Source organism: Podarcis gaigeae (genome assembly GCF_964106915.1).
Source record: "Podarcis gaigeae genome assembly, chromosome: 11".
Lineage (NCBI taxonomy): Eukaryota > Metazoa > Chordata > Lepidosauria > Squamata > Lacertidae > Podarcis > Podarcis gaigeae.
In genome coordinates this window covers 16,093,632-16,105,726 of record NC_139687.1, presented here as the reverse complement: position 1 = coordinate 16,105,726, position 12,095 = coordinate 16,093,632, and the positions used below count along the sequence as shown (strand labels likewise).

At 44.1% G+C, this 12,095-nt stretch overlaps 1 protein-coding gene across 1 annotated transcript in view; it reads right to left on the bottom strand.

Moving 5' to 3' along the window:
• MARCHF3 (membrane associated ring-CH-type finger 3) overlaps positions 1-10,187 on the bottom strand; it is a 166,834-nt gene extending 156,647 nt beyond the window's left edge. The window contains exon 1 of the mRNA XM_083702450.1: positions 10,007-10,187. The gene's annotated coding sequence lies outside the window, so the exon portion shown is untranslated. The remainder of the gene's footprint in view (positions 1-10,006) is intronic.
• Positions 10,188-12,095: the final 1,908 nt, after the last annotated feature.

The following is a 12,095-nucleotide window of genomic DNA, read 5'->3' as shown; positions in this document are numbered from 1 at the left end:
AGTGTCTCCACCCCCATCGTTCAGCCCGGACACTGAGGTCCAGCTCCAAGTGCCTTCTGGCAGTTCCCGACAAATGAAAAATGGATACAGATACTAATGGAGTATGCAGAAATGGTGAAACTTACTGAAGAATAAGAAATCAAGGCAGCAAACTTTTTAGAAAGGAATGGAAATGGTTTATTAAGTATTTACAAACAAACTGTAAACAGATCAAGACATTGGCAGGATTATCGTAAAAACCTGCTGTTTTAAATATATATATAAGATATATATGAGAATAGATGACTAAAAGAATAAGTTAAGGCAATTTGGAGTATGCAGGAAAGGACAAAAATAAATGTAAGGAACCGCAGAAAGAGGGGGAAGGGACTCGGAATTTAAAATGTTAAAATTATGGTTAAATAATTGTCATAATGTATATAAATGAAAATTACAAAAAAAATTAGATACATATACTTCAATAATTCAGACACAGCAATTCAGAACTCAGAATGAGCAATCTTTCCATTTTGCTTTGCTCAAGAAGTTCACAAACAGATTTCCATTAACTGATAGTATTTGTTAGTTTGCTAAAAGCAAACATGGCACTCGCAAATTAATATTAAAATATTAATAGTTTTTACATATAAAAGTAAGGTGACATCACCATATACAACTAGAGATTACAGCCAATTTGTATACATGAGCCTTCCCCAATCTACATGGCTATGCCAATTGGAGTAATGGTTCGAAACATCTGGAAGGTGGAAGATTGGGGGAAGCTGGCATACATTAAGAAATTAGCTAAAAAGATCCTGCATAGCTCCCTCAAACTACCTGAATTTTGGGGTTCGGGCATTCACTTGTTCATCAAGGGCCAATTATGATAGCGATGGGTATTTTGTGTTGCCATTTCCATTGTTGATCAGTGACCATATGCAGATACCATCAAGGATGCTCAACTGTTGGTTTAGAGCTATCCTGAAAACAAACCTCTTGTCTATACTGGAAAGATTCCTAAGAAGTTGTTGATAAAGGCAACAAAAGAGTGTATCAGACCACTGTGTGTTTGCCCATTTTTACCTATATATACAGGGTAATGTTATCACAACAGAGGACAACATAGAGCTTATCATCATCTAGGGATGCTTCCTCTTGCTTTCAACATGTATAACTCAGTCTCTATAGTGTAAACAAACCTGACTGGAGCAGCAGGTGAAGGTACTATAGTCACAGAATAACAGAGCCATAAAATGAATTGGAAATTGTTTGAATTCCATGCATGATCATATTAAGGTTGCCATATGTCCTCTTTTTGCAGGACACATCCTCTTCTTCATGGGTATGTAACACAAGAGTCGTCATGGCAATCCATAGTTAAAAGTATTACTATTATTATTATTACTATTATTATTATTATTATTATTATTATTACCCCACCCATCTGACTGGGTTTCCCCAGCCGCTCTGGGCGGCTCCCAACAGAATATTAAAAACATGATAAAACATCAAACATTAAAAACTTCCCGATACAGGGCTGTCCAGGTGTCTTCTAAAAGTCAAATAGTTGCTTATTTCCTTGACATCTGATGGGAGGACGTTCCACAAGACGGGTACCACTACTAAGAAGGCCCTCTGCTTTGCTTGGTTCCCTGTAACCTCACTTCTTGCAGTGAGAGAACTGCCAGAAGGCCCTCGGAGCTGGACCTCAGTGTCTGGGCTTAACGATGGGGGTGGAGATGCTCCTTCAGGTATACTGGGCCGAGGCCATTTAGGGCTTTAAAGGTCAGTGCCAACACTTTGAGTTGTGCTTGGAAACGTGCTGGGAGCCAATGTAGGTCTCTCAGGACTGGTGTAATATGGTCTCAGCGACCACTCCCAGTCACCAGTCTAGCTGCCGCATTCTAGATTAGTTGTAGTTTCTGGGTCACCTTCACAGGTAGCCCCAAGTAGGCAAATGTGTCCTCTTTTTTGCTCTTTGAAATGTGGCAACCCTAGATCTTATGGAATTTTCGCTACTGAAGTTATACCTAAAAAAATAATTCATCTCCAGATCTGATCAGATATTCACACAAACCCAGTGTAAACACTCAGGCCTTTTTTTGTACAGGAGCAATGCTCCTTGCGCCGTTGTTTTTGCACATTGACCTGCGCATCCCTGTTTCATGCTGAAGTTGCCATTATTTCAGGACAGGTGAACTTTTGCCAAGGTGAAGTTTGAATGTGTTGGTGAACGGCAATGAGATGGTTCAGATTTTATTAGGAAAGTTACCCCGTTCATTTCAGCACTACCAAAAAGCTGCAGCTTCCAGGACTAAATTAATTGGGAGTCCGGTCCGGTCCCCGTTCTTGTGCATGCCTCACTCGGCATAACATTATTCAAGGTCAGTATTACAGGCTCATCATTTCTGTGTCGGATGACAGATGAGGCTGATGGCTTCTGCCTCAGCTGTCATCAGAGCACCCATGAAGAACTAGCAAGCAGTCAGAGTTCTATTTTAAAGACCCAATTCTCCTCACTCGCAGGGGTCTAACAGCACATGTGTCCCTCAAATCTAATTCACTCGGGCTGCTTTCAGATACTGCAGTATAACGGCTGAGAAGCTGAACTTGGAAGCAGGAAGCCACAAATTTTAGTCTTGCCTCTGTCAAAATTCAGTGGCCTTGAGTAAACCTCTCTGTCTGTCTGTCTGTCTGTCTGTCTCTCAGCCTGCCCTTCCTCCTCATATGTAATAGGGATCTATATTAAGGGGTGGTTGCAAGCAGGGCTATTTTTTATAGAAAAAGAGGGGCCGGAACTCACCATGAACAACTCCCTTGTTCTTTTATAATGGCAATGGCGCCCACCTGAGAGTTGCTGGAACTAGGTTCCAGTGAGATCCAGCTGTAAAAATGCCCTGGTTGTAAGGATTAAATATGAAAAGTTCAATGTAAGTAAACGCGAAGTGATGCATGCTGGGGCAAAAACTCCTAAATTCACATATACATTAACAAGGGGTGAACCTTCAGTGACTGACGAGGATCAAGACCTTGGGGTCATGGCGGATAGTTCTCTGAAAATGCTGACTGGCTGAGGGGAGATTGCACCATTTGGGCCTTTGTAGTTAACTCAGGGACGAAACATGTTAGAAGAGAATATCACTGTGCTTCGCGTGGAGAAAGGGGACAGAGAGATGTTTTGCTCGCTCTCTCACAATGCTAGATTGTAACACATAGTTAAAATCTATGGCATTTGATACCACAAGATGCAGTGATGGTTGCCAAATTGATAGCTTCAAAGGGGGATTAGGCAAATTCATGGTGGGTAAGAGCATTAATGACTACTAGGCATTGTGGCTATATCTCCTTTAATATCACTAATTATTATTATTATTATTATTATTATTATTATTATTATTATTATTTATACCCCACCCATCTGACTGGGTTCCCCAGAGGCAGGATACTTCCATATACCCATGAAGTGTTTTGAACTATATGCTTATTATAAAGGCAACAAACTCATACCCTGCAACATTTCTCCGATGAAAATAGGGACGTCCTATTCCATAATAACAATTTTACTATTTATACCAGGGGTAGGCAACCTAAGGCCCAGAGGCTGGATGCGGCCCAATTGCCTTCTCAATCCGGCCCATGGACGATCCGGAAATCAGCATGTTTTTACATGAGCAGAATGTGTGCTTTTATTTAAAATGCATCTCTGGGTTATTTGTGGGGCATAGGAATTTGTTCATCCCCCCACCCCCCAAAAAAATATAGTCCGGCCTACCACATGGTCTGAAGGACGGTGGACTGGCCCACGGCTGAAAAAGGTTGCTGACCCCTGATTTATACCCTGCCCATCTGACTCGACTGCCCCAGCCACTCTGGGTGGCTTCCAACATATATAAAAACATAATTAAACATTGACAAACTTCCCTAAACAGGGCTGCCTTCAAATGACTCGGGGGGGTTGGATAACTCCATACCCCCTAACATTTCTCCGATGAAAATAGGGACATCCTACCATACCCACCAACATTTATCCGATGGAAATAGGGATGTCCTAAGTAAAAGCGGAACATTTTGGAATCAAATCAGAAACCCAGACGGCTTCTGTAAAACCAGGACAGTCCCTGGAAAACAGGGACACTTGTAGGGTCTGGAAACTGTATCAGAAGTTCTCCAAAGGCATTCAATGCATGTCATTATAATAAAGACTTCAAACACCCAGGAGAAATGAAGTGAAGCTGGGTGAAAAAGGCAGCTCAGATTGAAAGCTATAGTACGGAAATAACTGTGAGCTTCATCCACATAGAAAATAGTTATAGCGCTGGCCCCACCATAAGGCAGGGCGAGGCAGCTGCCTCAGGCAGCAAATGCTGGAGACAAGGGAAGGGGTGACCAAGAACTGTGTGTGTACAAACACCAGACAACCTGCCCTGTGCCCACAATGTGGCAAAGAACATTGCCCTGTCATCAGTGTTGAAACATGATGCAACTTCCAGTCTGGTCTGCTTCTGTGTACAGAAGGATGGTTCCCACATTGCCTTTTAGCTCAAGTAGCAAAATGTCTCGGGTCTGCTGTTCCTTCTCCCTCTCACATTGGTTATTTAGCCTAATCATGGCTAGGCCATTTGTGAGGCAGGCTAAAGGCTCCAGAAGAGCTAATGTTGAATGATGAATTTGGGGTATAATTTAGAGGTGACAGATGTGAAACACAAGTCCTGAATTTATGGATTCCAGTCCTTCCTAGCATCAGCTCTCTTAGCTAGACTGCTCTGGGAAGTATGGATGAAGCCAAATGCCTGGTCCTATACTGAGGTACTCCTCCCTTCTGGGAAAACCACATGAAGATCAAGGACAAGAGACTTCGCTTTTTTGTCATAGGTGATAGAAAGGTCTTCCTTAGTACAAAGTGCCATCACCAGGGACAACATTAGACATTTCACCATTCATTCTCATATCCAATAATTTATCTCACATGTTCAGATTCATCCCTCAGTGCACTGTCAACGCTGTACCAGGAAAGACTATTGTCAGAAAGCTTCTGGCAATCAGATTTGAGGCTGGATGAACCCTTGGTCCAACTTGGTTGGAAGCCAAGGCCAAGGTGCTTGGCAATTCACAATTGTCAAAGGACCAAACATCCATGAATGAAGAGAAATGTGAGCCCAAGTCAGGTATTCCTGAACCTAACGACTGCCGTTTCTCCAGTGAAAACAGCCAGGTGATCTTGCCAGCAATTTCTCTGGATTCATTATAATTTGCCATAATGGCTCTTTGTACATTTGTTTGTGAGAATCAACACCTGCTAATATGCATTTAGGGCTCAGCAGAAAAACAAGCGATGCTGTGAGATATAGATCAGCTTTAGTTCTTTGAAAAATTGCCAACAAGGATTCCGTCCTCATGGTCAGCATAACACAATAATTAAAAACAACATCAACAATACGATGCAGCAGACAACAGGACGTGGGACTATTAAACTCCACTCAAATTGCAGACCAAAGGCCTGAACAAATGTTTTAAACTGACAATTACATGAGATACAACAAAATCTCCACAGAGAAAGAGTTCCTCAAGCAAAATACTGGCACCAAGAAGGCCCTGTTTTGTGGTGTGGTCCCATGGGCTGCTGGACAGGAGCAGGGGGCTACAAGCCTCTCCTCATCTGTGCCCCTGACCCTCAAGGGCTGCAAAGGATCCAGAATTACCCCAAGCTGCATACCTGCTCCTTCAGAGGGAGTGTAACCTCATCAAGAGCGGGCAACCTCCCACCCACCTGGTCTAGGAACCACCAACTAACAGGGCCTCCATCTTATCTGGATTGAGCTTCTGTTTATTGGCTATCATCCAGTCCATTACTGAGGCAAGACAATGGTCCAGCACTTCCACTGCCTCACCTGCAGTTGCAAAGGAGAAGTAGAGTTGTGTGCCATCAACATATTGCTGACAATGTATTCTGAACCTCCTGATAACCCCACTCTGCAGTTTCATGTAGATGTTAAACAGCATAGGGGATAAAATTGAACCCTGAGGAACCTCACACTGAAGGCTCCATGAGGCTAAAGCATCGCCCCCCGGAAACCTCCATTCAAGTAGGACTGGAACCACTGCAAAGCGATGCCACCCATAACTTGGACAGCCGCTCCAGAAGGATACCATGGTATTGAACACCGCTGAGAAGTTGAGGAGAATTAACAGGGGCACGTTTCCTCTGCCTCTCTCTTGACACGGTGATCAAAGCAGTTTCTGTGCTGAAACTGGGCCTAAACCCCAATTGAAATGGATGTAGAAAATGAGTTTCCTCCAAGAGCGCCTGGATTTGGTCCACAAGCACCTGCTCAAGAACTTTGCCCCAGAAGGGGAGATCAGAAACTGGGGAAGGTTTCTTGAGGAGTGGTTTTACCACTGCCTCCTTCAAGCAGGCGGGAACCATCCCCTCTTGCAAGGAAGCACAAATCATCTGCCTGGATCAGTAACACATGATCCCATCTTGCTGCTCTTCATAGCAACCTGGTACTGTGGGTTAAACCACAGAGCCTAGGACTTGCGGAGCAAAAGGTCGGTGGTTTGAATCCCCGCAACGGGGTGAGCTCCCATTGCTCAGTCCCTGCTCCTGCCAACCTAGCAGTTCAAAGTGCAAGTAGATAAATAGGTACCGCTCCAGCGGGAAGGTAAACAGCGTTTCCGTGTGTTCTGGTTCGCCAGAAGCGGCTTAGTCATGTTGGCCACATAACCCGGAAGCTGCACGCCTGCTACCTCGGCCAATAAAGCGAGATGAGCGCCGCAACTCCAGAGTCGGCCACGACTGGACCTAATGGTCAGGGGTCCCTTTACCTTTAGTGGCATAATTCACCAGCAGCAGGTTCCGGACTGTCTTCAAGGTGGCCCCATGGATTGCTATAGTCCTACGAGGAGCATGAATCACTGCAGTCAGATTACTCTGATACAGGAAAGTCCATAGCTAGCTGGACAGGCAGTCCTCACAGCTGAAGCTACTTGGGCCTCAAGTGACAGCTTATGCACCTGTTCTCTGGGGGTGGGGAGTTCTATGCTACCCAGAACAGGAACTTTTCCTGATTCCTGTAAGCCAATGATATTCAAGGAATAAGGCATGCGCCATAGTGAACGATGGCATAACGGAACCAATAACGCTAAACCTGAGGTACAAGACAAAAATGCACCCTTTCTCCAATTTTATTTGTATTACTTATTGAAGTTTTAGCCAACGTAATTAGAGACGATGAAAATATAAAAGGGAAAGGTAATAAAGGAAAAGAGAAAATGAGCTTATTTGCAGGTGGCACCTTGCTGATAATTGAAAATCGGGTGGAAAATATGCAGGTAATAGAAGCATATTTGAAGGAATTTGGAGAAATGACAAAGTTGTGAATTAATTGGAATCAGGGAAGTTTCCCCAATTCTTGGACTGAGTAACCATCTACCAAAAGAATCTCCACCTTATTGATATTGAGTCTGCGTTTATTGACCCACATATGGACATCAGTCTAGCCTCTCCCAGTACAGATTTGGGTATCTCTCTTACAATAAAAACAAAACAATATTTGTGCTTTGCCTTAATCCTCTTCCCCCACCTTTCGAAGTGTGTGCAATATCTGTTCAGCACAGATATCTATCTTGTCTATAGAATTATATTTATAAACAAATATTTCCTATACACAAAGCTGCTCCTTCCAGTAAGTGAAGACAGACAGGATTATCTCTTTGCAGCTAGTGCAAACACAAAACACGCAGCTAGTGCAAACACAAAACACACACACAAAATCTAGAACATGCCAGCCTAGAGGGGTTCTGAGTTTTCCACAGAACCTGTTGTAAACCATTCAGTTACTGAGGTGGAATACTCACTTTAATCACTGCGCATTTATTCCTCTCAGGTTACCATTGTGAGCATATTTACTTCACGGTAAGTGCTACCGAAATCTATTGAACTTACCGGTACTTCTCAATAAACCTCAGGGTCAGCAGAATGTCTGTGTTTTTAGCACCAAATGCAATAGTTTTTCCTCTTACAGACACAGCACAGCTTTGGATTGACAAACGGTTAAGGAAAACGGCATGCAAGATTTCCTTAACCAGCTATGGTTTGGCACAGACGAAGATGTGAAGATTTTCCATTAATTAGATAACTCTTCATTGCCTCTCAGCCTCAAAATAGCCCAAACAAACCAACCATTCACAGAAGCCTATCATTAAAAACAATTTGGCAAGGAACCAAAAAACAACAACAACAAAAGCCCTCCAGACCCTTGATTTGCCAGGATGTTAACTCAGTTGTGCTCAGGTTCTCAAAACCACCATTTCCAAAGCTCCACACAAGTTCAACAACATGCCTAATTTCATACTGTGTTTTTTAAGATTCAGGAAAGGCAGTGTTCTTTTTGCAACTCTTTCCTGGATTCTTGAGCTCTGTCTGGAGTGTGTTTTAACAGATGGGCTGGCTGGCAGACTGTGGGCTGTAAACCAGCAAGCCGTGTGGAATCTGCACTGAATGATTTGGAACCGAGCGCTCGTAAAGTTCACGGACACAGGCAGACTCAGACTTGTACGCAGTCGCACACAGAGGAGGTCACACACAGAGTACACATCGCTAGGCAGTCTGCCTCCATCCCCCAACTGTGCAGGGGAAGTTCAAGACTTGGCATTCGGAATTACAATCCTCTCACATACATTGCAGCTCCTCATCTGGCCGAAACAAAGGAAGGGAAACAAAAAATACTACATATACAGTCTCCAAAGAAATTAGCATCTCTTAACACAGCCTGCAAACAAGTGATACAGAAAGAGGCATTGGGCAACTATCATGGATGGTGACTGGAATTTCCCCCTGTTGTCAAATCCAGCATATAGGAGGAAAATAAATTAAGGATAGGGTGGTTACTGAGTATTTGTCTGCCCTAAGAAAAACTATTCCCATCTCTTGCTATTCTAAGACAGGAAGAAAAGATAGCCCAAGTGGAAATTTAGTCCAAGCCAGCCAGCTTTTGTTAGTTTGTGTTTACAACCAAATAGTTACCATGGCATGTGTTATATTTGTAATAAACACACATACACACAATTCTGACATGTACAGCAACTGCGCTCTGCATTAGAGATGGCTTGCATGCATGTTTATTTAGAACATAGGCTCTATATTGCACATCTGTATTACACATAGCCTTCTGTGTGCTCCATTAATTGCTTTTTCCGTCTTTACACCAGGTAATTATCGCATTATAGTCTGAAACACCATCAGGGAAGCTTCCCTCGCATACTCTGCCCTTTGGGTGGTGGAAACAGGAAGCAAATACTGCGAAGAAAATTACTGCCAAGGAAGGATGACAACTTTTCCCCATTCGCCGTTGTCCCCAATTTTAAAGACCTATTTTTAAAAGTATGTCGCTCTCAGCAGAGCAACAACTGTGTGATCTTACCTTAATGGAAGTTTCTCAAGCAGATGGGCAAATACTGGGGGAGGAAAAGTAACAAATATGAGAAACGGGGGGGGGGGGGCTTTCTATTTTTCCTACTCCTGCTCTGGAAGATGGGACTCCAATTGCTTCAAGTTACAAGACCAAACATCAGGAAAAACTTTCTGAGCTGTTCAACAGTGAAACAGATTCTCTCCTTCCTTGGAGGTTTCTAAGCAGAGGTCGGATGGCCATGTGTCATGGATGCTTTGGCTGAGATTCCTGTATTGCAGGGGGTCAGTCTGGATGACCCTCGAGGTCCCTTCCAACTCTACGATTCTCCGGCTTCCTGTATTTTAGGTTTGCAAAAGGAGACTCGCTGCTCCGTGCCAACCTCTTCTTAAAACCATCGTCCTCTCCTCTCTCTGGCTGGTATGAACTAAGTTGGGGGTTGGGGGATAGGGAAGAGCCCAGCCCTTCTGCAAACTGGGGTGGGGGGTCCCTATGCAAGCTCTTGCCTGGAAGAAGGGAATCACGCGCGGACCTGATGGAAGACTCCACGTCTCCACCGGGTCCAGCCCGGCGAGAGAGAGAGAGAGAGAGAGAGAGAGAGAGAGAGATCCACTCACCCTTTTTTCTTTCTTTCTTTCTTCTTTCCTTCTCCGGAGGGGTCCCGCTTCTCAAGGCGCAGCTCCTCCGGCACGGGAGGCGCCGGGCAGCCGCGTCTCTGCCCTTGCGGGATCCGGAGACGGGCAGGCGAGCAGCCGAGTCCGCCCCCCGCGCCGGCAATTCATGGATCTATTTGCTTGCGCTGGAAAGAGAGAGGCAGCCCAGGCGGGGGGGGAGGGGCCAGCTCTCCTGATTGACAGACGCCTCCTCTTTGCCTTCCTCGCCCTGGGAAAGGGAACCGGGCGGAGGAAGCCGCGTTTAAGGAGGACAAAGGGCGGCGGGGAGGACCCCTAGTGGCCACAGAGGGGAATCGAACCGGGAAAAGCGTCCAGGTAAGAGCGCCGGAAAGATGCTCCAGGTAGATGCGGATGCAGCTGGCGCCGCACACCTGCCCATTAACCCCTTCCTCCCCGCGTGGCGCTGCGGTTTGAACGACTGAGCCTCTTGGGCTTGCCCATAGGAAGGTCGGCGGTTCGAAATAGTCCGAGAAAGCTTTTCATTCTTCCACAAAACGTTCACCATTAGGTTTTTCTCTTATTTTATTTTCTCTCTCCCCCTCCACCTTATTTATTTCTCTTATTTTAGCTGGTAGCTCTGCGGATTCCACAGGGTCGCATCACTTTACTTATCCATTCTTCTTTGGTGGGCACTACTGGTGCATCCCACCAGATGTCAAAGAAAAGAACAACTACCAGACTTTTGGAAGACATCTGAAGGCAGCCCTGTTAGGGAAGCTTTTAATGTTTAACAGACCACTGTATTTTAATACTTTGTTGGAAGCCACCCAGAGTGGCTGGGGAAACCCAGCCAGATGGGCGGGGTATAAATAAATAAATATATTATTATTATTATTATTATTATTATTATTATACTTCCTGTGGGAGCAGGTGGTGCTGTGGTCTAAACCACGAGCCTCTTGGGCTTGCCAGTTGGAAGGTCAGCAGTTCAAATCTTCATGGCGGGGTGAGCTCCCGTTGCTCTGTCCCAGCTCCTGCCAACCTAGCAGTTTGAATGCACACCAGCACGAGTAGATAAATAGGTACCACCATGGCGGGATGGTAAATGGCATTCCCATGTGCTCTGCTTTCCGTCACAGTGTCCCGTTGCGCCAGAGACAGTTTAGTCATGCTGGCCACATGTGGACAAACGCTGGCTCGATTGGCCTGAAAGCAAGATGAGCGCCAGAACCCCATAGTCACCTTTGGTTGGATTTAACCATCCAGGGTCCTTTACCTTTACCTATAGGGCAAACCACTTTCTTTGTAGTTGTCTTGTAGAGTTTAAAATAACTAGGGCTTTTCCAGCCGGAACTCAGTTTTGGCATCTCTCAACTGGGCACCATTGCCATTATAAGAGAAAAAGGGAGGTATTTGTGGTGAGTTTTGGCACCTCCTTTTCTAGAAAAATAGCACTGAAGATTAACAGAACCCTTTTTTATCCCCAGCCGTGGCTCATCCTCTCATGGCTGATATGAGACAGCTACCAATTGGTGCCAAACAAGGATAGAACATTCTTTATGTATGCTACAACAGCAGCAAGAATACTCATCACAAAGTATTGGAAGACACAAGATCTACCCACCTTGGAAGAATGGCAGATGAAGGTGATAGATTATATGGGACTGGCAGAGATGACTGGCAGAATCCGAGACCAGGGGAGAGAGACAGCGGAAGAAGATTGGAAGAAATTTAAGGACTATCTTAAGAAATATTGTAAAATTAATGAATGTTAGAATGACGTTGGTTTAGAAAATATGTGGTTTCCAGCTGTAATGGATAAGTAAAAAAGAGAAGAGAGACTAAAAATTAAATGAAAAATAAGGGAAAGGATTTGCTGAATTAATAAATTAGAAATTGGAATACAGAAAGGGGAGGTATGAGGAAGTCGGGGAAGTAAGTTATAAGAAAATAAGGGACTGAAATTATACTTGTTTTTATTTTTGTTTGTTTGTTTGTATTATTGTATTGTTTAGTTTTGTCTTTATAAAATGTTTGAAACTTTAATAAAAATCTTTTTTAAAAAAATAAAAATAAAAATGATATGAGACAG